General features: G+C 43.4%; 1 protein-coding gene and 2 long non-coding RNA genes across 6 annotated transcripts in view; 2 read left to right on the forward strand and 1 right to left on the reverse strand.

The window, feature by feature from the left end:
- The window catches only part of bma (SCY1-like protein bma), a 550,265-nt gene that overhangs the window by 424,548 nt on the left and 99,218 nt on the right, over positions 1-26,499 (reverse strand). The window lies entirely within an intron of this gene.
- LOC139060912 (uncharacterized) overlaps positions 8,422-26,499 on the forward strand; it is a 65,363-nt gene continuing 47,285 nt past the window's right edge. For all 4 annotated transcript variants that reach the window (XR_011515090.1, XR_011515092.1, XR_011515089.1 and 1 more), the window contains exons 1-2: positions 8,422-8,864; positions 11,346-11,461. This is a non-coding gene — a long non-coding RNA (uncharacterized lncRNA). The remainder of the gene's footprint in view (positions 8,865-11,345; positions 11,462-26,499) is intronic.
- Positions 13,825-24,018, forward strand: LOC139060911 (uncharacterized). The gene is made up of 4 exons (XR_011515088.1): positions 13,825-14,148; positions 15,355-15,408; positions 16,472-16,657; positions 17,997-24,018. It is a non-coding gene; the product is annotated as an uncharacterized lncRNA (long non-coding RNA).

Raw genomic sequence — 26,499 nt, forward strand, 5'->3', positions numbered from 1 at the left:
AAAGGAACCGGCCGGTTTGGGAGAGAACCGGGGATGGCGGGGAAGGGAAGGAAGGAAGACAACGGGGAAGAGGGAGGACGCGAAGGGTGCCAGCGGAGGACGGAGGCAGCGATGCAGACTCGAGGAAGCAATGGAGCACTCAGGATGAAAAAGATGAGAGAGGGTTGGAAGCGGAGGACGAGGGAGGGAGAAGAGATGGGCCGTGCTGTACTTCTTCTCGCTAACAACCGTGCTGGGGCTGCGGGTAGCCGCAGCGCAGGGAGGCGCAGTACGACGCAGGACAGACTGAGTGAGTGAGTGAGTGAGTGAGTGAGTGAGTGAGTGAGTGAGTGAGTGAGTGAGTGAGTGAGTGAGTGAGTGAGTGAGTGAGTGAGTGAGTGAGTGAGTGAGTGAGTGAGTGAGTGAGTGAGTGAGTGAGTGAGTGAGTGAGTGAATGAGTGAGTGAGTGAGTGAGTGAGTGAGTGAGTGAGTGTGCGAGTGAGTAATTTTAGTGAGTGAGTGGGTAGATGATCAAATATGCTGTAAAGTGAGCGAGTGTAAGAGCGAACAAGTGAAAGAGTTAGTGATAAACGGGTGAACAAATATGCTAGAACGTGAGCGACTGAATGAAAATGAGAGAGCGAGCAAGTAACTGTTTGATAGGTGAGCGAGCGATGGAGTGAGCGATAAGCGGGTGAACAAATATGCTAGAAAGTGAGAAAGTGCGGGAGTGAGTAAGTGAGTGAGTGAGCAAACCAGCGAATGATCGAGTGAGCGCGTGGACCAACGAAGGAAAAAAACAAGCCTGTTTAATTAGTGAAGGACTGAGTGAATAGGTGCGCAAGCGATTCTGAAATTAAATTAAATTATGGGGTTTTACGTACCAAAACCACTTTCTGATTATGAGGCACGCCGTAGTGGGGGACTCCGGAAATTTCGACCACCTGGGGTTCCTTAACGTGCACCTAAATCTAAGTACACGGGTGTTTTCGCATTTCGCCCCCGTCGAAATGCGGCTGCCGTGGCCGGGATTCGATCCCGCGACCTCGTGCTCAGCAGCCTAACACCTTAGCCACTGAGCAACCACGGCGGGTGAAGCGATTCTGTGAATGTGTGAGCGACAGGTGTGAGTGCAAGTCAGTGGGAATGTGGGCGAGCGAAAGAGGCAAGAATGAGTTGGTTGACGAACTTGAGAATAGCATTTCTGTCTAATAAGCAGACACAAGGTGCTGATGAGAAACAGTTTTTCTAATACCTTCCGCTTAAATTTTATAGAGCTGTGTTTTAGCCAGATTACAGTTGCTGACTTTGCCTTAGTTTTAAAGTCGAACACGTCGATATTCAGGATGTTTTATTTTTACCTGCAAGAATTTTTTTAAAGATTGCCTATGACAGATAGCACAATTCTAACCCTTGATCTAAGTTACTCGACGAAGCGGCCGTTACTTCTACGAGAAATCAAAATGTACAATTGAACAATGAACGTAATTGCGCTAATTCTATTTTTAATAAATTATTTTACACATATTGAACCTACGAATAATAGCCGCTGAGTTCGCACGGCGTATCCACTTGGAACGAATTCTCTGAACAGCACCAGTTCCGAGATATTGATTTCCAAAGTGTCCATCTAAATGCATTGGTCTTCCAGTTACCTTTCTACTTCAGTGCATAAAACAGCGGTTTCTTAAAAAAGAAACGGTTCCCCTTCTTTTCTGGTCAGGTCAACTTTCGTGCCTTTCTGCACACCCTCTCTGAGTCTCTCTCGGATGGAAGTAAACATTGCACACAGCACAAACTGTTGCTTCCTGTTTGGATGATGTGCGCTTCAGATTTTAGTAATGTGTTCATTGTTTTCTAGGTTGTTATTTGGTCAGTTTTTATCATTCTGTCTCAATCCCACACATCCATGTACAAGATATGTTTCTTCAGGATGTCAAATTCAAATTTTTCTTCTAGGAGGAACCTGCGGACACGTTATGTTGGTGTAAGCACATGATTTGAGTAACTCCACGGTTGCTTCACACTTAGGTCTAGTGGTCACAAATTACCCAACAGCTAACAACGATGGGCACTTCTGAAGATGCACGGCTGTGTCCTCTAACGAACTAGCTCTTGCTTCTGAGCCCTCTTATAGCGTTCACAATGTTAAGCCATACTAGCGAAATTGCGCGCAACTGTATTAGTCCTCACGAAAGCGAAATTTGGCAAAGATAGCTACACGGCGCGCACAAAATAAATGTTGAAAGAAATTAGAGACTAACTAACTAATTAGAGACTAACTAACTAATTAGATGTGAGAGAGAAGAAAATTATCGCGAGAAAAAGAAGAGGGATGAGTGGTAGCAGCTTTCGCTTCTTTCCACTTTTCTTTGACCTTGTGGTCTCGCGACAGGCAAGGCATGCTTCCTTCATCTAGGAAAGGCAACAAGCCCCGCCGTGCCGATGAGATTGAATCGACAGAGGGGGAGAGGGGGAGTATATGAAGGCGGTAGGAGAGAGAGAGAGAGAGAGAGAGAGAGAGAGAGAGTCGTTGCCTGGACGGTGCTGCGGTGGCGACTGCGCTAACGAGATTGCAGGAAGGAGCGTCCAACACGACGATTGGCGTCTTCGTACAGGCTCGCAGCACCGAGAGGAGGGCCAATGGGAAGCGTCAACTCGATTAAGAAGTGGACAAGCACCCCCTCCCCCCCCTCCCCCCCCCCCCAACGTCATCCAAGTGGACCGAAAACAAAACGTTATTTTTTTGTGGGCGAGGAAAGGAGTGAACGGAGATGCCAGGAGGCCCGAGCAAGACGTCGAGATTCGTTACTGGGAGGGACGTTCCGAGAGTAAGTTTTGTCATTTGTTCTCTTTCCTTTTTGAGAGAGAGAGAGATAGAGAAGATGGTACACCTGGAGGAACAAACAATCGCCATAAGAATCCACGCCCGTTGCTGGTTCAACGATGGAAGGAGCGTCAGCGGAGGAGGAATGACGCATGCGCAGAGAGCCGGAGAACAGAGAGTAGCAACAGACCGGCGTGTCCGAGGTTATTCGAATACAAATCACATTAGCCGACAGACGCGTGCCGACAACGTAGTGGCGAATGGAAGTGCGTGCTACGTACTTCCACGGATGGCACGTGCGTAGCACGTGCCATCCGGTATGAATGGGCACGTGGGTAGGTGTGTCCGTCATCCGTGACTGGCTACAGATCGTGTATGGTGAACAGGTCATGCCTCAGGCATTGCATCGCAGGGTACCGAGTTTTACCAGAGTTGTTTCTTCAAACTCATTTGACGCTACGACAAATGTCTCAATGTCGGTGCCGACTATGTGAAGAAATAGTGCAAGGCATACAGTTCATGAAGCCATGGTGTATTTTTTGCTGTGGCAATAAAGCTACCGTGTGAAAATAAATGATGAAAACTAACTTTCGGAACGTCCCTCGTAATTTGATGGCGGCTGCTGCCACTGCTGCAAGGACGCCTGAGAGGAATGGTACATACGAATAAGTAAGTTGCCGCACTTAGAGGCTTGTACTGTCTTCTGTGCCTTCCTAGCCCTGTACTGCGCAAAGTATCTGGTGTACAACGCTGAGTCATTTTATTAACCCTTTAACTGCCATGACAAATGTTGAACAATTGATTAAAAGTGCAGATTTCTTAGTCGTACATTTTCTTGCTGCAGTTACCCTTTCTTTATATATATATATATATATATATATATATATATATATATATATATATATATATATATATATATATATATATATATATATATATATATAACTACGATACCAGGAATGTCTATAACACCTTTAGTGCTCTTGTTGAAATAATAGCAAAAGAAATAACGTATTACTTATTGCGTTAAAATTACATCACTGCAAGCTTTAGTAGTACATACACGAAAAAACAAAATAGAAGACTAGAGTTGCAGAAAGTCACCTTGACTTTGCAGCATGCAGGCGTGATCGAGTGAATTCAAGAATTCAGGAGGCCGATGGTTTTAGTCAAAACGACTCCTGTTCCGCGCACTCACCGCATAGTCTAACTCGTAATAACCGATTCTGCTGCTTGACGATCCTTCAAAAACAGGATCTTGATCACTTTGACTGTCCAGCAACTGAGCATCGCCACTGGAACGATTAACTGGAACGATCTGAGAAGTGGTCGGCAATCAGAGGTTTAAGCAAGGGAAACAACGTGTAGCTTATACTAGATTTATTTCATACGTTGCAGCAAATTTTCACCTGTGGATAATTCAGCGAACCAAGTTTTAGTCGTTTAGTTACTATAGTAATTATGTTTAACTAAAATTAACACTTTATTGTAATTTGTTTTTTACAAATGTTCTATTCATGGCCAGAAATAAAGGTGAACAAGTTCTTATATTTTTCCTGGATGTGAAATGACGTTACAGCGTGAGAAGGTTAGACATGGTGAGTTGGACAGTTAGCCAGTTGTTAGACATTGTGAGTGTTCATGCCATTTGTTTGTATACTGCGTGTTTCTTTCTCTTTTTTTTTGGCACCTTTGGGGACTTAATTTTGTCTGCCAAGCGAGGAGCAGTAGTTGGTGCCACCTAAGGGCGCTAGCCTCTCCTTTAAAGTTATGTCACATCATAAAAGAAAAAAAAGGCCTTAGTAGCTAGCCAAACAGGATGCTCTACCCAAGCTGATCTATGTTTCCCTTATCTGCGCTTGCGCCCGTTCATGCATCGCTACAACTAAAAAAAGAAGAAGAAAGTTGCAGGAGATTTTTTATTCGCCATACAACAGCAAGAAAACAAAAGTTATCACGCAAGTACAGCATCGGCTACAGCTCGTCCCCCTTAACAGGTAATGCTGTCCACGCGTACCCCTGCACACTTACGGGTGTAGCTTGCGTAGAAGAGAGAGTATTTTGCTGTGAATACACGCGCACCGACTTTACAGCGTAATGGGTCAACAAAGAATGCCCAAAACAACGCGCGAGAAAAAAAGAGCCCTAAAACCCACACCGTGAACAAATACACTGACACAATGTGCGTCTGCACAAATAGGTGACGTACGAGGCGACAGTAACAAAAGATCCCACATTAGTACTACCAACAAACTTTTTTTCCTGGACATTTGCAGAATGGATATCGCATGCGTGCATCCACCCACTAGTAAAGTTCAATAAAATTATTGCAACCTGTCGTCTCGGTCAGTCACTAAAACGGACATCAGCTCGCTTCGTCGAGCGTCCTCTTTTTGTGAACGAGGCAGCCGTACGGAAGCCGAACTGTCTTGGAAGTTTTTTTTTTTTTTAACCATTTCATTCTTCATTTTTTTGGTTGGCGTTTCTCTGTTTTCATCTTCCTCATGCCTCCTCCCGACCAGACGAATTATCGTCGGGCCATTGATTGATTGATTGATTGATTGATTGATTGATTGATTGATTGATTGATTGATTGATTGATTGATTTTTAACGCCTCAAATCAACACTGCTGCTACGGGAGACGCCCTACTGGACATACCTGGATTAACTATGACCATCTGCGGTTCCCAAACGTGCACCTACATCTCAGTACATGATCGTCTTTGCATTTGGCCCCAGTATATATGTGGCCCAGGAGTCAAACCGGCGACCTTCTGCGTAGCAGCAGAAAGCCACAGAGGTCATCGAAGGTCGGTGCTGTGCCTCGAGTTCCTTTCCTGCGATACGTTTCGTGCATTACCTTGATGTCGTTAGTTCTTTGTAAGATATTGTCCAATAAAGCCAGAGGCACTTGAAAAAGAAAACATTAGCATATAGGAGGACCACCCTATTTCGCTTCGACGTGTTATGCTCATAGCCCTGACGATTCTTTTTTTCTGCTAGGATTGTTCGTGAATCTTACAAAAATCAGGATAAATTAGAAGAGTGATAGTGGGGTGTCTGCCAGAATGCCTATTAGGAACTTCAAGAAAAAAAAAAAGAGGAGAGCTCACCATTTTTCACAATCTCGGGCACTTACAAGGAGGCTTTTAGAGGTGCCTTGTGGAAGTCCCGAAAGAGAGACTGAGCAATGCACTAAAGAAATTTTAAAAAAAGGTAGTCGGAAGTGCAGGCAAACACTTCGCGATATAAAACAACACTGAGCACACACGTCCGCTTTTCGCGGGAACACTGAACACTGAGAAAAGACAGGAAGCGTAAACAGAAAGAATTAGGGGCCCCAGGAGAGCTCGAACACGCAACGCAAGCTATGAAGCTTCAATTTCAATAAATATAAGCTATGCACGCGATAAAGAACTGAGCGCGCACTAGCGATAATACCAGGAGTGAAAGGGTAAGGTATGCAAACAAGGTGCAAATGCAGCCATTGCGGGAAAGAAAAAAAACGAAGCGAATGAATAAATTAGTCATAATTATAGTCCCTCGTGTTATGCTGATGACTCTTTGTTGTTTGCTCTTGTTGCTAATGCTTTATTTTTTCTATTTCTTGACGCTCATTGACCCTCACTGTCCCCTGCGGCATAAAACCCCATAAATCCTCATAACCATGCTGATGCCTTTGTTAAGCCCCATGACTGAAGCGAACAATACACAGTAATAAGTGCACCACGGATTATGAAGGCACGACCTGGGATAGAGAAAAAAAAAATGTTGAGGGCAAACTGCGCGCGAGCAAGTCAGCAGATTGCGCCAGTGGTGAAGATCGCGCTATCACCAGATCGCGCTAGAGGTGAAATACCGCGCGCGCTCTCCTTTTTCTCGCGGTATTTCGCGAACTCCCGGCAGTTCCGCCACTGCAGTGCTCGCGCAATGTAAACAACGTGGCATTCCGGCGGCATTCCTGCGCCGCTTCGGACGCCGAATGTCGCAGCGGTTAACGATCCGTGATCATCAACTCGAACGACAGAAACATCAGTGCACCGGTTTCACAGACAGCTTGTGGCGTTCCCGTGCACCCTCCCAAGTGTACTCAGTGCTCAATCTCTCCCTCTTCTCATCTTTCCATTCGCCCTTTCCTTTAACCCCGGTGTAGGGTAACAAACCGAGTGCTCGTCTGGTTCACCTACCTGCCTTTCCTCTCTCTCTCTCTCTCTCTCTTTCTCAGTAGCGTCTCGGCCATCTCCTAATGTGACGAGAGCAAATGTGCCCTCGCACCGTCAACCCCAGCTCTTAAGAGGAAGCTTTAGCTCGCACGCTCCAATCTAAATACATGTAAAAGGAGAATTCGTTTTCCTCGGCAACCACTGCACCGAATATGACGTAGTTTGTTGCATTTAAAAGAAGAACTTAGAATCTGGTGACTGTTGGTTTTGAATTTTTCAGTTAGGTCGCGAATTTTTATTAAGAAATGGCAAAAATCTAAAGTTTTCTGAAAACGAAACTATCAAGTTTCTAACTCTAACTCAGCAATAAAAAATGATCTCACAATTCTGTGAATTACATCTACTAGTACACATAAAGCGGACAGAATCGATATGTTACACGTGAATCTGAAAAAAAAAATTGTAATATGAAAATACAGGTTTTGCAGAACCCTTGTACGCAAATTCACGTAATATATAAATTGAGACATCAAATCTGTCCACTTTGAATGATCTAATGGATGCTGTTTGCAGAACCGCGATATGTGTTCTCGATACAGAGCTATTCATTTGTAAACTTCGTGCTTCTATATTTTTCAGACTTGCGAATTCTTGAAAATCCTTTTAACAACATTCACGCCCGAAATCGAAATTCCGCTTTCAGCAGTCACTATAATTTCACTTTCTCTCTCAAGTTCAACACATTTCATTAAAATCGGTTCAGGGGATATCCCAGAAAAGCGTTCTTGCGTTTTACGTGTGTTTGAATATGCCGGGTCGGAGTTGGGCCCAAGCTGAAGCTTCCTCTTAAATCGGCCGGGTCATCGAGAATCGTGAACAGGGTCGCGAGAGAACGCTCAACGGGACAAGATCATGTTTGACAGTTTCCACACTGCCGCAATCATTACCAGCGGCACTCTTGCTCATTAAGATAGAATACAAAAACAACCAAGTAGCCAGTGAAAGCCACGCCTCGAGGTAAACGGAGCGACGGCCCAATGCTGTTCACAACGCCTAACTTCAGGTACTTGAATCCATTGGCCTTGGCCGTGGGACACACGGGCACACAGCGTGGGACGCACAGATATGATTTTTCTTTGCGAAGTTCGAATACGGCTCAACCACACAAACGCAAGTGAAAAAGAAAGAAATTAGAAAGAAAAACGTAAAAAAAAGTTAGTGTGGTCAGATTCATGTGCGCAATAAAGAAGTACAGGGAGGTTAATATTAACACAAAGTCATCAAATCAGTTTCACTCACCGACGCGGTGTTTATCCGGGATGTTAGGTCCCATGAATAAATCTGGCTAAATTAACCAAACAAGACGACTTATGGATCACCTAGAAAAAAAACGAAAGTCACTTGGCCCATGGTCAACATTGAGGTCACCAGGAAGGTTGACCGCCGCGGTGCGGCCATCTTGCCAGGGGATGCATTTGACAAAAGGCCTTTATACAACGGAGGGATGCTTCCGAGGCACCAACCAACACGGTGCGTTGAAATGCGCGAGAGAGCGAGAAAAAGGGAAAAGAAGAACTACCGGCGTCCTTAACGCGCACCGCGGTGCAACGGCGCGCGTGCTCATCCATCAAAGCTGACGGTTCCCGCTGATACAGGTCGCGCAGCCGTGGCACCCGACATCTGCTCACCCGTCGTCGCCCCCGTACTCCGCCCTCGCCACCCTGTCGTGTCCCGGCTTCTTCCGTTTGACGCCATGCAGCTGGACTTGTCGGCTATGCGTCAGGAAATGTTCCCGATCATCTCGACTCTCTCGGAAATGTCTGGATTTGACTAAGCGGGAGCACCAACCGAGCAATTTCCTTGCGCTTTCCGAGAAATGACGTCGTCGAGCATGGTAAGAACGATGGCATGTTCGAGTGGCCGTTCGAGAAAGGTGTGAACGCGCTACGAAGGTGGTGAAATACATCCTTAAAGCTGTATTACGACAGTAACCTTGTATGGATGATCGTGATGGTTCCTTATCACCAATATAGAGATCTCAGGATTGCCCTTCGGACAGCTTTAGGACAGTTAGATGACAGGCCTTCCGCAGAAGCGATGGCCATGGAACAGTCTCTCCATGCATCTGCGGTGTACAATGCCACAAATTCGCTGCTGCGCTTCTTGAAATACGGCTGCCTCTAGGACCGTTTGTGATTCACTGGACAATGCACTCTCCATTGTGTATGTGTGTACCAGTTCAAAGTGGGAATTTCTCTCTTCCTACTCATGTTTCATTCGCCTTCCTCCCTTCCCCCGTGCAAAAAAGCCAACCGGGCTCAGCCTGGGCAACCTTCCTGCCTTTTCTATATGACTTCTCTTTCACTATTACGCAAGCATCAACGCTTCCCTTTTATGCGTCGTTTATAGCATTACCAGAGTGCCCTGAAACGACCGCGTGACTATACCATGAGATCAACAGCTGGTTCCGAGGGGCTCAATTCTGCCTTAATTACAACCATTCGAAGAAACACACAATGAAAGCAGAAAGATCGCAGAAAAAATTAAGGGTTATGTTTAATCGCAATGTAGAAATAATAAGGCAAGGGGAAATAAACATGGAAAAGATCATTTGGTCCAGGGCTAGGATATCTTGGACTGAGTTTGACGTACTTTAGATACGGGCGGGCATTTTAACTAGTCGTGTTAAAGCGTGAAAGAGTACAATGTCAACAAGAGTTCTGGCCACAGTGGTCACTGGGTCAAGAAATTTACTATCCCCTGCAGTTAACTATAGGCGCATTGAAATCTGCGCTGAGTATTGCATTGTATGAAAGTCCGTGGCGTACGCACAAAGAAACTCATTACGACTCTCAAAAAAGTGCATCATCTGCACTTGGGGGGCCTGTGAAATTATTCAACTATAAAAGTTTTGATTGTCAGTCCAAACTTCGACGTTGACGAAATCGGCGCCCTGTATATCGGCTATTCTTGGGACTTGTAACGATTCCTTGAAAACGATAGCGACTCCTCTGCCACGAGAGCCTGCATATTTACAATAAATTATGCAGCCTGTCTGCGTGACCTTATTGTAACTAATATCGGAATGCAGCCAGGTTTCTGTTATCATTAGATAGGGGTGACATGTGACTTCCCAAATCACTTCGCAAATTGTCAAGGTTTCCGACAATGCTACGGAGATTAATGTTTACGCATTGAAATATTTTTTTTTTCTCTGCGTGGTTGATTCATAGCGCACGGGTTCGTTCGCTATAGTTTCTGTACCCATGGAGATCATTTTATTCTGACTGTCGTCCCATTGAAGCAACTTGACACTCTTTATTTTGTCATGTACATGCGTTTTCTTTTATGCCATGCGGGCACAAAAACATTTGCTAAGATGGAAAATATTTTTTGCCTTTTAACATAAAACAGTTCTTCAGGACATTAAAGTTTTTCCCTGCGGTCAAAAAATTTGACAGTAACAGGTTGTTATTTGCCACGTTGCCGCCGTCCAAGTCTATGAATTTTTCCGACGGAGTTTGCACCTCCGCCAAACGTTTTCTCGAACACACTATCGACTACGCTATCGACAAGACTGTCCGCAACTTCATCAGTCGTTTCCGTAACGCCAAACAGCACTAGATTGTTCTGCCTGCTCCAACCTTGGGACTCAGTGAGCTTAGTATCCAAGGTCTGATGGTTGTTTCGAAACCTGCGATCCTAGCACCGGCTTCTTTGAATAATAGAGACGATGCTTCGACTATCCTTAACATAGATTCAATATTGCAGCGCCTATTTCAAATGCTTCAGAAGAACTTCAGTTTTGCCTAGTTGGTGTTTACTGCATATCATACTGACCGCAACTAAAGACGGGTACAGCGGAAGAGAACAAAAAATACCGCGCGTGTTGTTTATGTGTTCTCTTCCGCTGTCCCCGTCTTTAGTTGCGGTCAATGTGATCTTTCAAATGCTGTTCTACCCGTGAAGTAGCGGCGCTAAATGTTCAGTGGTGTGTGGTCCCGGATTGGACTCAAAGTCCCCGCCCACCATGGGCAGTAGTAAGAACACATCACTTACAGCAATACACCAAAATCGCAGTTTGTTTGAGCACGCTGATGGACAAAAAAAAAAAGGAGGATCAGTAGTTTTAACACACAAAACTCGGCTACTGACATGCACATTGAAAAGCAGCGGATTCCTCGCGATACTTTCGGGGTGACTGAAGGAGTAACACGAGAGCGAGCTACTTAAATCCCGCTGGGGTGAGGTAGATGGCATCGGGAAAAATAGTTTTTAGTCTTTGGCGAGTGACGGTGCTTCCCACACATAGCCACAGTGACGGTGGTCATGCGCCGCTGATACTGTAAAGACGACGTCATTCACATGCGTGCAGCTGCCGACAAGGAAACGAGCCGTGGGACCAAACCACTCGAACCTTGCGATACGCCAGGCTCCGCTGCTGTACCGATGAGCGAAATTTCCAAGCAGAGAAACGGCGGATTCATCAAGGTGCGCTTTCGGGGGTCCGGCTTACATGCCCGATTGCTTGCTTGCTTGCTTGCTTGCTTGCTTGCTTGCTTGCTTGCTTGCTTGCTTGCTTGCTTGCTTGCTTGCTTGCTTCGTTCATTCATTCATTCATTGAGTTTGCCACCCGAACGAAATACTGGGGCTATAAAAGACCCTCCATGGAGAGGAACGAACTTATTTCGACCACCTGAGGTTCTTTAATGTGAACCTAAATCGAAGTATTCGAGTACCACTCTTTCTTCATCCGGAGAAGTCCGGAGAAATCCGGAGAAGTAGCAAAGCACCCACACTCTAAGAATAAAGAGAGTAAAAAGTGTGTCACGGCAACTTGACTCTCTTTTTTCTTCCGAAGACCCACTTTTGCGCGAGTAGAGTCAGAAAGAAGAGTCAACATTCCCGCATGGGTCGTTTGACTCTCAATAGCACGCTAAGAGTCATGGAAGATCGCCATTCCTCTGATATTCGAGATGAGTCTGGCGAGAGAAAGATTTTAATGCAGGAGAAGAAATACCACATAAACTCTTCTGTTTTAGGCAGGCCCTCGGGTTCCTGTCCTGGTTGTAATGCCGTGTATCATTCTTTCATCCTTGTCATGTTCTGCAATTACTTCGAACTCTATATATTGATTTTCCTTGACCATGTTTGTTGATACCTCACACGCTTAAGCGATAGCTGGATTCCCATGATAAGGAAAACTTGGATTTGTCACACTGGATTCTGACCATAAGTAAATCTAAAAAAAAGTATTGGCTACTAAAGAGAGCACAGCAAAGAGATAAGTTCAGTAGGTGCAGTCAACAGTGTCGATTGTAAATGTAATTCCGCGACTTAAACTAAATTTTGAAGATTTAAGTTCCAAAATCAATATCTTGTTATGAGGCGCACGGTAATGGAAAGCTGCAGGTTTATTTTCAGCAGCTCGGGTTATTTAACGTGTACGGAATGCACGGTTACGCGCGTTTTCGCATTCTGCCCCCGTTGGAATGTGACTGCCGCGGTTGTGGTTGGACCCGTCGCGTCGAGCTCAGGAGCGCAACACCAAAGCCACTGGGCTACCGCAGTGCGTTGCGTTCCGCGGCCAGAAACAAATATTAGCGTACGCAACACTGCTTTGGAACCCCCTAGAAATATAAAAACAAAAATACAGCAGTTTCGCCCCAATGCTGCATGAACCACTGCACGAACTATTGCCCGAACCAAGGTTCGTTGTTTCATCGGCTGAATAAACTGCAGTAAACATTCGCTTACTCCTTAAATTAGGAAGCACTGGCTCACGCGCGTACGTGCAAACAACAGATCTCACTCAATGACGGCGAACACTCGCTGTCACAGCGTTGGCGTGACGAAGGGCGCGAACAGAGCGGACCGAACGCTTCTGCTGCCTCTTCCGTCAAAGCGTCTCCGCAAAATTGCGTTATCTGAGCGCCCCCCCCCCCTCCCCCCAGCTTTGCGTCCATCGGAAATTATCACCAAAACAGAGCGAGGGTGGCGCAAGACCGGGCTAGAGAAACGGCTAGAGGAGGAGAAGCGCGCTAAACTAGCGCATCCCTCTCCCGGCTTGCGCGCGTTTTATCACGTGACCTCCTATAGATACTTGGGGCGCCCATCGAGCCCGGCTCAGCCTCAAAAACTTCCTTTAACGCGCACAGCCAACGGCGCGGGATAGGATCTTATCGCACTTGACTTTATACGAAAGCTCACGGTAACACCGACAGATATATTTCGACGGTTGTGTCCATATAATTGCTATCGCAAAATTCGCAATAAATAGAAATTTTCACTAAAGACCAACCACGCTGCTTCTCCATGCCGTGAGAGAGCGGTGAACGATAGTTCTAGAAAATGTTTTGCTAAATCTCCGCCAAATGACTACGCTCGCATTTGGTGACAACGGCACACAGTCGCAAGAACTTGTGGAGGAAATACCGGAGTTCTGGCAGCTTTAGGTGCACTAGATCATTCAGTAACATGGGCGGCTTTGTAGTTCTACCTCACATCAGAGCAAACTGCACTCGACAGAAATAAAGGGCAGCCGCACTGTTATAGCTAAGCAAATTAAGGACAATTACGCCGCGTCTTCACACTTCGAGCATGCTCCGACAGCCCCCCGATAGATATTTCAAACGTAACCACGCTCGGACGGGCAAATTTTGCTTCTGCCAAGTGAACGTAGCGGGCATTTCAACACGCGTGTTAAATTCATGGCTGTTTCATTCGTGAACATTACTTAAGTGACGTAAAATTATCAGTGAGCAAAACAGTTTTTATTTCAACGCGAGGAAACAAAACCGAAACTAGCGCAACTGTTTTGCTCAGTTGTGCAGATACAAAATGATCCAAAGCCGAAGCCGTCAATAGCATGACGCCATTTTAAAGTTGCGCTGTATCACGCGCGAGTGCGTTGTCGTTGAGTGGTTCTGAAATCGCTGCGCTAGGGGCGACTGCAACCAAGCGTTGCGGCAAGTTACGGTGGGAGCTTCTGTCCGTGCTGTGTGATTGCGACGAGGGGACCGCCGCCAGCAGCAGCGTATCGCCGATTTCGTCTTTCGGTTTGCACTGCATCTTTCATTGTGATATGGGAGATCGCAACGGACAGAGACGACCAGATGCATACGAACCACTACCAGCGGAGACCTGTGACCTGTGCCATATTTCTCTTAACGTCTCAGGTAAGCATATCAGCTTTTGTTCCGAGTTTACAAACGGCGCGGACTCGGCCCTTCCGGTATGGCTACATTTTGCGCCACGTTTCTCTTGGCAGTTCACAGACGTTTCTTGGGCATGCGTGCGCGTATGTATGCGAAAATACTACTGGCAGACGGAAGCCTCAGGAGAGCATCTGAAATTATTGCAAAGCTGTACTGCCAGGAGAAACACCGTTCTTAACGACTCCGGTGACGAGTGGCCTGTCGCATCGAAAAATCCGTATATCAAGTACTGCGTAACTTGAAGTGTAGATACAATACTAGCACCAGTGTGACTTTCGCTGGCGAAGACAGGTAGTCGAAAAGACAGCTTGTGTATTCTGAAGATTTACTAGCGCTTTAGGTATATTACCGCGAATAATAAAAGCGCTACAACGCTGTATGGCAGTGTCAGGCGATGTGGCAGCACAGATATCTTAAGAGCGGTAAAGCGGCTGCGTGCATAAGCGAACAGACACAGCGCTTTAAAAGCGCTGAAACAGAAAAAAATTTATGTGCATTTGGCTGTAAGTAGAAAACACAAAACACGTTAGCTGACAATCTAAGCCGATGTATAATGTTATTATTTTTTATGTAATCTTTATTTTCATGGTGGTAAATATTTAAAAGCATGAATTTGCTGCAACCTTTATATAGTAAAACCTACAAGGCGTACAAAACCTGGCTGTGCTATGCACAGAAGTTGTGGTATTCCTACTGGATTTTTTATTTTGAGTCCGGTGTTTTATGAAAAAGAGGGTCTTTTTATTTGTAGTCTTATGTTAGTGCAGATATTTGGCAAGCAGAAATGAATTGATTGCAAAGTGGTACCTCCTGGTGATCTGCATATAAACCCAAGTTTATCCTGTCTTGGCTATTGTAATGTGCATATAACAATTTTAAGTATATACTGCTGTAGTTGGCTTAGTCACTGTCGCGTATTTTGTAAAAGTAGGCGGCTATGATTATTTTACTGTTTTCTTGCAGAAATACCTTTCTTTCTTGTACCAAGAAACGCTCACAGCATTGAATGAAATGAAGTGTGGTGTATTATTCTACTAATTTAATAAAGGAAATTTCGTCTGCACTGCATCAGAGATTAGTTTACTTTCTTTTACTAAACAATGCGTTATCTCCTCTGCTACTGCTGTTCTGTGTATTTTTGTAATTTTGAAATGTACTTTATTTTAGGTATTCAAGAAATGCCAACATCCAGAAGACGCCATCTTATCCAGCACGTTATGGGTGAGACAGATCGTAGCAGGCACTTTCGCATATCTCATTAGCATATGATGCTATTTGTTGTAATTTTTGTGTCCACTTTCCTGGCCTTTATTCATTTCAGCATTATTGTGCAAAGGGTAATATTTTTACATCGAGATAGAGTAATCGTCCAAAGGAGAAACATGGCTGGAGGTGACGGCACACATAAGCCTCCTTTGTTCGTATCTCTATGTTGCGCAGTTACTCTGTCATTGTCTACCAACAAGCCCAAGTTCTTCATCAGCTACATTTACTAATTCTCCGTTATTACAATTTCATTGATACAACATTGAAAGTACAGAGGTGCACAGGAAGACAGAGACTTGAAATGATGAAGAGGCGTAGAACAAGGAGCATCGCTGGAGCCAATGTTTCGACAAAGAGAAGGAGATAAGTTTTCTTGTCAAAACATTAGCTCCAGTAAAATTTCTTGTTCTATCACTATTTATGATTAAAAGACAGCATTATTGCTCTTGCTGAAGTATTATGCATTATGGAATAAAAATTAGCAGGGTTAAATGTCAGGAATGTGAAATTTCTTGTGTATTTTAATGCTACAGCGAAAGCCAGAAAAACAAGATGTAGAGAACCACATTGTTATTTGTCACTACCCAGTTTGGCCAGCTTCATCAGAGCATGCACTTTGTTGCATTATCGACCACTAGAATTCATTAATTGAATTGCTTCGTGATTACTTATATTTAGAGATGCTGAACTTGTTTTAATGCAGCTTAACATAGTGCGTGTAAAAAATATACAATGACATTTTAAGAGGCTTGCAGTTGACTAGCAGATCATTTGATGGTATGAGCTCGGGTTTCCACTGAGCTTCCATGCACAAATCGGATGCACATTCTTTTTTTTTTCATTGCTTGGATTTTCATAAGCATAAGTACCATTTCTTCTTTGTCGATGTTCTAGTTGTGTTGTAGGACCTAACTGTTTACATTTATTTGTATTGGTATCCATGTTACACAGACAGCTGAATTTTTCTTGTAAATTGTGACATGTTAGGACTAAGAGCATTTGTGCAAATTTGCTGCAGGTACACTCTGGTGGCTCCCGCCCTTGCATCCTACCACCACTGTGTCCTGACTACGTCCACTAGAGAGTTCGAAGCCTTTGGCAGCTCCTGCTGTCCTGCCACCACCGTGTCCTGACTACGTCCACTAGGGAGTTGGCAGCCTTCGTGATGATGCCAAGCAGGCTGGAAGCCGACAGAAAGATTAAGGTAAATACATGTGATTAAGTGGCAACTTTTTGAGTGAAGTGGCTTGTAGCCACTCAGCAATGAAAGAGTTAACTTCAAAGCAGTTTAGACTCCCTGCTATCTGTGCAGGGATGCTCAAGTCCACGCAGTTTGCCTTAGCCGCCAAAAGGCTATGTGGATTACACGAAATGCGCTACAAATTTTGAAACCAGTAGGAGACCACTTGTACAATTTTTTTTCTTGCTTAACAAAAAACTGCTCTAATAAAGCTTTAGCAATCTAAAAACAATACAGTGTACACTCATACATGGTAGTGGGCATAAATTTACTAGGACTGCCTCAATAGTAAGTATGCCGATAAACACACCAAAACTGACTTTTTTTGCTAGTTCATCCTCATCTCTGTGCACTGCTGCATAATTTATGTTCCTGAAACCAGTTTTTGCATGCAGCACAACTCCTAAATATGTGGATTACATAAATTTGCAGCTTTTGCTGTAAGCCAGATTCATGAAAATAAAGTTAATAGGCCATTTTGTCCATTTTTAATGACCCATAATAAACTGAGCAGTGGCTAATAAGCAGTTCAATTTTTGGTGTAAGGCCTCTCTTTATTGTCCTGAAAAATTTGGCCCCCTTAATGAAGGAACCAATTTTTCTGCTATGCCTTTTATGATGCATAGATTGGTGCATTACACAAAATCTCACTTAGTGCTTGCGCCAGTAAAAAAAATTTTTAAGTTAAGTATTTCTTGAAATTAACATTTGCGCTATATTGAAGGGCCTCCATTTTTTCAAAAAAAAATTTCAAGTGGTCGTGTGCCAGGTTGGTACAGCTCGCATGGAATAGCCTACTTACACAAATAGGGAGGGCCATGCCCTCCGTGGTTGCTCAGTGGCTATGTTGGGCTGCTGAGCACGAGGTCGTGTGATCGAACCCCGGCCACGGCGGCCGCATTTCGATAGGGTTGAAATGCGAAAACACCCGTGTACTTAGATTTAGGTGCACATTAAAGAACCCCAGGCGGTCGAACTTTGCGGAGTCCTCCACTACGGCGTGCCTCATGATCAGAAAGTGGTTTTAGCAAGTAAAACCCCATAATTTTAAGTTTTTTTAGGGAGGGCAAAGTAAACTTGACTTTATGTTAAGATACCATTATTGATCTACAAAAGACAAAATGAAACATTCCATCCTATAAACAGCTCTTCACACTCATTTACACTTTTGCACATTTTTATACCTGAAGTCTGGTGGCTTGTGTCTGTTTTCATTATCTGCTATGTGCCGATGGTAAACTTCAGGTTTGCCCTATGGTGAAGAATATTGTGGTGCTTATAGATATCGATCTATGTTTTTCAGGTTGCCTCGAAATTTTACCAAAGCCGTACCACACACTCGGGCAAGGCCTTTTTGCAAATGGCGTATAATCAGGCTCAACGCATGAGTGTCGAGTGAGTCTGGTGATCAAGGCAACCTGCTGTGCAACCAGCATGCAACCTTTGGTGGCCCCTCTACATGTTCCACCTATTTCACAGCTGCACCTCTGCCGCAACTTATCCAAACAGCATCACCAACTGTGGTCACTCATCGAACCATGGATGAATGTTGGGGTGGAGTGATTTGAAGAGACATTCTATTTGTCTCTTCAAATTCTTAGCAAATACTTGTGTTATTATAATTAATATGTGTCTTTAGTGCCGAGTTTTTAATGGTTCCTTTCTATTAGAATTCTCACCATCGATTCCTGGTATTATAATGTATGTCTTTATGCCCAGTTTTTCGTAGTTGTTTCGTACTTGTGTATGTAATTGATAGGTTCATACTTGTTATACAGAAGGCTAAAATGCAAACTTACAGCATTTTTTTTCTTTCTTTTGATAATCTACAGCACTGCAAAGGGTTCAAGAAATGTAACCTAACGTGGGCTCTTGTGCAGGAAAAATTTAAGAGCAATATAGAGTACTTATTTCAAACACCCATTATTCTTGGAAAAGTCAAGAATATAGGAGCACAAAAAAGAAAACATTAAACTAGAGAAACATGAGTTCCCCTCATAAGTCTGATAATAATGCGACTTCCTTTCACTGCAAAGATACCAGTAATGTACTCGCATACAAGGTTTCAAACAAGAAAGCTATGATGCCCTTGGCATTTCTCAGTGCCTATTTGCCACACTGACGAATGTCAAAGGCATCGTAGGTTTCATGCACACATTGGTTGTGTTACACTTTTGAGTATTGCATTTCTCAAACACAAAGGTTTACAGCAGTGCTTTAAATAGCAAGTGCATTTCCTAATTTATTAGTACAAGAGTAACAGTACAGATCATGTAAAAATTATTTTACAGACTATATGTCCATGGATGCACGCTTCTGATGACATAGCAGTGACGTGTTCGTGGGATGAATGTCTTTATTTCAGATTTAAATATTGGCTTCCAGGTCTGGGTTAGTCTCCTACACTGAGTAGTCTAGGTCAGAGCCCATTTACTAGAGAAAGTGAATTAAACTAGGAATTATAAACATGAAAAGATCTTGTTTAGGACACCAATAAGACAATCAGCAAGGTTCTTTGGTTCTTCATTTCCAAATTTGTGAGGATATATTTTATGACTGGTTTCAATATTGTGAAAACAAATATTTGTTTATTGTCACACTAGAGTTGGCTGCCCCCATTTGTATACAACCCCTTTACAGGCTAAAAATTCAGTGTGTTACCCTATTTACTCGCATAATGATTGCACTTTTTTGTAAAAAAAATTGACTCAAATTTAGGGGTGCGATCATTACGCTGGTTAAATTTCCCGCAAAAAGAAAAAAAATATTATCTGGCATTTACTACGGGATGACAACAAGTCAACAAATAGGCGGCTGCTGCTGTATGTAGTGCAGGACACGAAAAAAAATGGCGGCCGGCAGAGCAAGCCGAACGCGCTGATTGCGTTTTTCTTCTCGTGAGTACATTACAGTGCATTCAAACAGTTTCTTCCATATTAGTAATGAATAACATCGGCGAGTTTGCGGCAATAGCATAGCCATGCCCACTTTGAGGGGACAGAGATGGGCGCGCTTAGCTCTGCCAGTGACATAGGAACACATGGTGGGCATGCTGCGGAAACTGCGGCATTTGTCTTCACCACTATCCTAATGTGGCACGTTTCCGCTAAGGGTGGGCGAATATCTTAGCTGCGTTACAAACGTCGGTGAATGAATAGGGTACACTTCTAACGTATCAGTGTAAACGTGGCTGCTATCATTGCCGCTCGCGATTTGTTGCGTGCCCACAAGTGCAGATGAGAAGAATCGAAAGACGCCTTTTTTGTTGTTTTTGTTGACCACAACCATTATAAAGCCTACACATAATAAAGGAAAGTTTGGTTGTAGCTTTTTTTTGTCGTAGAAGTGCAGAAAGTGATGAAAGGAATGAAATGGGGCATCTGCTTAAGAAAGTTTTTTGCATGCAGTCTGCTTGGTTTGTCTTGAAGAGTCGTTCGCATAGCAATCGACAGATGGTAAGCGCGATCATTATTAGCTAGATTTGGCACATGACACATCACTGCGGCAAGTTCGGGGTGAAATTGTTACATGGGAAATTAAAAAAATCGAATTTTGACGACAAAATTTAGGAGTGCGATCATTACGCGAGTGCAATCATTATGCGAGTAAATACGGTAATAGGCTGTTTTTGGTTTCGTGCACTCTATGTTAAGGGATGCAAATGGTGACATACAACAGAATGCAAAAATGACTAATGAATTCAAGCAGGGCATGGGGCTTTTTAGGCAGATGCGTGCGTGTGCTATTTATAAAGCTCCCCATGGTATGCCTGAAGGCATTTTCTAACACTTTGGTAGAATACACTGACACCCCCTTATTAACTCTTCGAAACAACTTTTATATATTTGTACTAGAGATTTGAATATACTGTCATTCATAAAGTGTTTTATTATATTTGAATTGTCATTTATTTTTGTGTAGCTGCTGTTTTTCAGTTATGTCCTACACAGTGGCAAAATATTTTTGTGGGCACTTTCCTGTGTATAAAATTTTCAGAAATAGCTTCATGCTGTATCTTATTTAGCTACTCGTATACTGCAAAGTGGTGATACCTATCCAAATGGCTTGTACAATTACTGGAACTATGCAAAAATATATTAGGCCACATTAAATAATCTTACAGATTGCAATTTCAATTAGACATCAGCATTCTGCATATCTTGAAGAGTACGTATGCCAAATTTCGAAGTATAGGACAACTATAAGTGCATAAGGTTATTCTCATGCTATTGTGAGAAAATGTTTTTGAAGTATATTCAATAGTTTTTTTTCACAATAGCATGAGAAGTATGCAAGATTAGTAGGCAGGCCTCTCTGCCTGCCTACTAATTTTGCATACTTCTAGTAACTTTACATGCTCTTTGAATAGATATCGGCACTTTGCAGTCTACAAAGAGCTGAGGTAGCTACAGCACACTGCTTTTTGTGAAAATTTACACAAGAAAGTGCCCGCAAAGATCACTGTATTTTCCTATTGTGTAGGACATAACTCAAGAAGCAGCTAAAGAAATACTGACATATATGACATCTGCATGAAGAACTCTACAATTTGCTCTCTTTTCAAGCCTCTAGCACGAATAATAAGACTGTTTCGAGTAATATTCAATCAGCAAAACATGCCCCTTGCTATAGTGACCTACAACCTAGAAACGCAAATTGAACGCAAGTCTTTTTGTTGAAGCGGCTCTGGGCTGTCTTCCCAAAGGCTTCTGTTAAACACTGAAATTTCCTGCATTTACCAGAAGTGCAATACTCAAATGTTTGTGTATGTGCAATTGGTATTGGCAAACTAACAGAAAAAAAGACAGTTCTGTGAAATGAAGAATTGACTATAACTTTGTTCGACATTTACATTTTGACTCCATATCTTTGTTTTGTGCTTTGTACTGAGTGTTTCAGCAGTGACTGCCGCTAAAAATTGAACATAACTGCTTCATGACAATGCGACAATTTTCGCTAACAGAAATTTATAGCAGTGGCAGGCATTATAATTACCGTACTCAATAACGTCTAGTTTGTAAGAACTCAGACTAGCACCAGTTTCGAGATACACAACCCAAAAAGACATGATCAGAAAGGTTTATCTTCCACACAGAATTGTCCCATAAAGCTTACAAAATGTTTTGTGGCTAAGTAATATCTGCAACAGCAAAGCATGTTCCACCAAGTATGGCGATAAATATATCAGAGCTGTCAGTCTGAGGACTCCTACAAACTAACAATACCTTCAGCACTGACTAGCCTCAATAATAGGAGGTCAGCCATTTTGCTGAAATTAATAAAACTTCAATTATTGTGATCTTGTTTAGGAAAACATTTGCAATTGTAATTCAGTTCTAGTATCTGTCACTTTTGTAAATATTTTCCAATTAGTTTTTCAGACTACAATTTTTTGTAATAGAGGTATTCATTGCAGAAAGATCTAGTACATGGCACTTAATAATAAAGGTACTGGTCATCGTAGACTTTCTGTTGCACAGCTGTTTCTTGAAATCTGAAAGGATGTACCCGCCTCCTTATGTTAGCTAGAAACGGAAATCTGTCAGTATGTTTTGTTTAAAATACAGCTGATCAACCCGATAGTTAGGCTGCTTGCCAAATATAAATTATAACGATAATAGTGAAGGACCATAATAACAGAGTGATGCTGACTCGTAACTATGCCCAGCTACATCCACGCAGCTGTGCCATACAATGTGCATGTGTTCAGAAGAGCCAAATGCCCCAGAGAGAAAGCAACAGTAACTCATTGTTTGTCATCTTGTTCAAGCAGATTATGCGCTAGCTGTAATTTATGCTCAGTAAATACATAAATCAGTCATGTCAGGTGTCTTACTTAAGGTTGCAAGTTCGAAGTTCTTGTAATCTTGCTTGTTTTTATTTTGTTTTCTTTGTGAGAATGAGTCACTTGGTTGCCTTCGCACATATTCTCAAAACTGTTTCATCACTGGGAATCAGGAAATTTAATTTGCATATGAAATTCCCAGTTACTAATTTGGTAGGCTTTGAGCTTAATTCTCTTATCTTTTATATGTTTATCTACCAAGTAGTCTTATCGTTCATTGAAACATATCCATGTAATGCAGAGAGGGCACCCAAATTATAAATATCTCTTCTTGCTTTCTACCCTGCTCTGGTGTTTTCAAAACCTAGCATTGGTGCAATGGCCTGTCTGCAGAAAAGTAGTAAAGTGGCTAAATTTAAAGGTCAACAACATAATTAAGATACAAAGCAAAAATAAAAGTTCGCAATTGTCCCCCATAACGAGAGTTCTGCTTAGAATTTAAAAACAATTGACGTCCTGCTGTGGTGTGAGAATTGCTTTGGGTTCCAAGGGGACTACGTAGCACCTGTACTAGTGTATACAAAGCAAAAAAAAAAGATCACTCCAGATGGGAGCGGCAGTGGGAAGTCAAGCACAGATGCTTTATTTCACGCACCATTGATGTGGTTTATCATCTGCTCCTGTTGTATGGGAATGCATACATTGGGAAGACAATCCTTTGCGCCATTGTTACCTTAGCGGGACACCAGAGAAAGGTAGAAATCGAGAACAGGTATTCACACTTGGTTGCCCACAGTGTGGTATTTGGATGTGTTTCACTCTACAAAAGACTACTGTGGTAGGTAATCATAATGACAAAGACAAAAGAATTAAAAGAGGTATGTGTCTGTCATCCGTCCGTGACCTCCAGTGTTTATAGAAACACTTCTTTGTGTATATGTGCCAAGCCGTAGGGAGGCTTTACGTAACTCAGTCATGCTTGCTAAGCTAAAGATTGGAATAAGGAAAATCACAAGAACATTGTATGAGTGATTTATAAATGGCACCTAAAGTAACTTATTCATGTATGTCCTGAGGATAGATTACAGCCAGTGCATAATGTGCTCTTACAGGATGACTTGTGATGAGTAAAAGAAGCCTTCCTCACATCTTCCTCTTTGTTTCTTTTGGATCTTTGTGCACTATGTGTATTGTTACAGCTGCGTGCATGCAGCTGGGTATAGTTTGTTTACGTGTTCTGCTTCCCCTCTTGTACTCGTCATTCATGCGCTATCTTTGCCGTAACAAAATACAGCTGCCTGTGCTACTTATTTTGTCAACGTGTTTGGATTATGGAAAGTTTTGTATTAGCGGTTATTTCTACCTGTGAAATTGTCTGTGTCAGCTATTTTACTTAGTCTTGCAAAAGTATGCTTCTCAACATAAATAAATGATCAGTGTAAGTGTTGCTGTATTTATTTTTGTAATTTTGTCAGTTATGAGGTTTTTATACACTGTTGCATGTTGTATGACAGAATAAAATTGATGCACAACTTTTTAATGTGGTGTTTTTCAGATCAATTTTCATCACGCTAACATGCACAAATTGTGTGGGAAAAAGTACCAACAAGAGTACCATAAGGTAAGACAGCTGTTTTTACTATTAGACTGGATTATAAATTGCCAACCAGTTGTTTTCAGCAAGCATAGCGTAATGCATAGGTAATGTAATCTAAGTTGGAATATTGTTTTTATTGCACTTCATTATATGGGTCTCCTTTGTACATAAGTGCAGCCTCTCTTATTTGTTATGTGTAGCTTACTTGCTTAGAATGTTAAGTCGTAAGTTAAGTCTTTTAGAACAGGGAAATAGGTTGAACTTATGAATATTTTGACATATTATAAAAGACTTGTGCGGTGGTGAATTAACCTTCTACATGAGTTACATAATATTTTGGGGTCTCATTATGGTTCTGAGTGGCATTGCAGTGTCATGCATATGCAGCTGCAGGCTACATATTGGATATTTATTTAAGACTGTTTTGCTTAGTTGGCTATTGATTCCAGTTTAATGGTAAAGAGAACTGTCTTGCTTTCATAGTGATTCTGTGCTGACTTATACATTTGAATTTTCCAGAAGACAGTAACAAAGATTGATGAAATATTAACTTTTTCTTGCTAACGTGCCATGTGCTTTTTGTCAAGTTTACTGTGGATTCTTTGTTATCCTATGTTGTCTTTTCATAGTAGTCTTCTTGAGAACTAGCCGTAGTCGTGTGTACTTACAGCAAGAGTTGTTGACACATTTTGAAAAGCGGCTCGACACTGCCATCCAAGAGTGAAACGACTTGCAAGAGGCCGCATTTGCCGCTAGCATTTGCAAGAGGCCGGCACCACGCACTAAGGGTAACTTGACACACCTGGTGGAGTCATCGGACTCGTCTATAATAGTTACCTGAATCATTCTTGCAGTGTTCACGAGACACTTTATCTTGAGTCGTTCGACTCATTTAAAATTGTTAACGGACTCCCTCAGCACTAGTCTTGTAACCCTTTTGAGAGGGTATAGGCGACTATTACAACAGAGTATGCATGACTATTGTGTGCAGAGTCACGCGAACACATTGTATTGAGCACAGATAGTCTCGGGACTCTCTGCCAAAAGAGAGTTCGGGTGTCTCCCACAAAGTGAGTCGTATACGTGACGAGTCCAGACTCTTCGAAAAGAGTAAGGGATACTCTTTTTTTTCTTAGTGTGCAGAACAATACAGCGAACTTAACAAGCCTGCTAAACAACAGCGCAGTCTAGACAGTTTGGAAAGATTCGGTTCTGCGAAACCCACAGTGTGCCGCGCACCGGCTTTCAGCGTACGCCAAAAACAACAGTTTGGAGAAAGGGTTGCCTCGGGCACGACGGGCCTGTTGAGAGTCCAGAGGCGCGAACCACCACCACCCCCGCGCCTGATCTTAAACAGAGTCATAGCTGCCAGGAGGCAATCTGCGCACAGTCGCGGTGGGCGTGGAATCGAACGATCGTGGACGCGGCAACAAGAACACCCAAGACGGCCGCGCTTCGCAGTTCGTCGCAGGCGGGCTCCACAGATTGGAGACGGCGCGAAAAGGTGGCGTAATTTAAAACTTTGGGCAATCGACCCACGCGTGCCAGCCCGCAACCTTCGGGCAGCCGCTCCACCCCCTCGCCAAGCCTTCCACCCCTCACCCCTCCCACCTCCTTCGCCTTCCTGTGTAAGAGCGAACCCCTCTTCCTCCCCATTCAACACTCCGCCTCGCTGACGGCGTTCGCCGCCGCCGCTCCGACGGCGATGTTTGCACCCGCACTCGTGAGGAAATCGGGGCTATCGCTTTCCGATGAGAGCAGACGGTAATTAAACACAATTTAAAAAAAAACGCCACGAAGCCTGGAGGGGCGTCTAGGCGCGAGTGCGACACTGGATTGGGCTCTGGGAGAGAGAGAGAGAGAGAGAGAGAGAGAAGGAGAGAGAGAGAGAAGGAGATTCTTGTTGATGGGAAGGAAAGGTGACTCTGGGAGACTCGTCAAGCGAGGGAGTTTCACGGAGAGGAGAGAAATGAAAGGGGACGAAAAAGGCACGCGCTCGCTGTCTCGATCAGTTTTACGCTCGCGTTTACGACGACGAAAACAAAACTGAAGTACTTATTGCTATTCCGGCTAGCTGGTCTGAGAGGGGTGCAGGAGATAAGATTTTTGTCTTCACCTTCTAAGAAGGCGTTCCGCAATAATTTCGACACCTCAGGCAAAGCAATGGGCGTTATCAGCCCTTCCTAGGAAGGATGAGCGTGTGTTGGTGTATGCAACGCCCTGGCGCAATCAACAAAGTGTTTCTACACGTGGGTAAGGCCAGACAACGAGTGCACTCTCATGGAAAAGGTCGAGCGAACTCAAAGGAAGGCGAATATCATCAGGCGAGTTCTACGCGCTTCTGTAAAGTCCTATCCCACGCTCGCTTGCTTAGGCGCTGGGGGCGCGTCGGACCTTCGTAGAGATATGGAAACAAACATTGGG

Source organism: Dermacentor albipictus, chromosome 6 (genome assembly GCF_038994185.2).
Source record: "Dermacentor albipictus isolate Rhodes 1998 colony chromosome 6, USDA_Dalb.pri_finalv2, whole genome shotgun sequence".
Classification (NCBI taxonomy): domain Eukaryota; kingdom Metazoa; phylum Arthropoda; class Arachnida; order Ixodida; family Ixodidae; genus Dermacentor; species Dermacentor albipictus.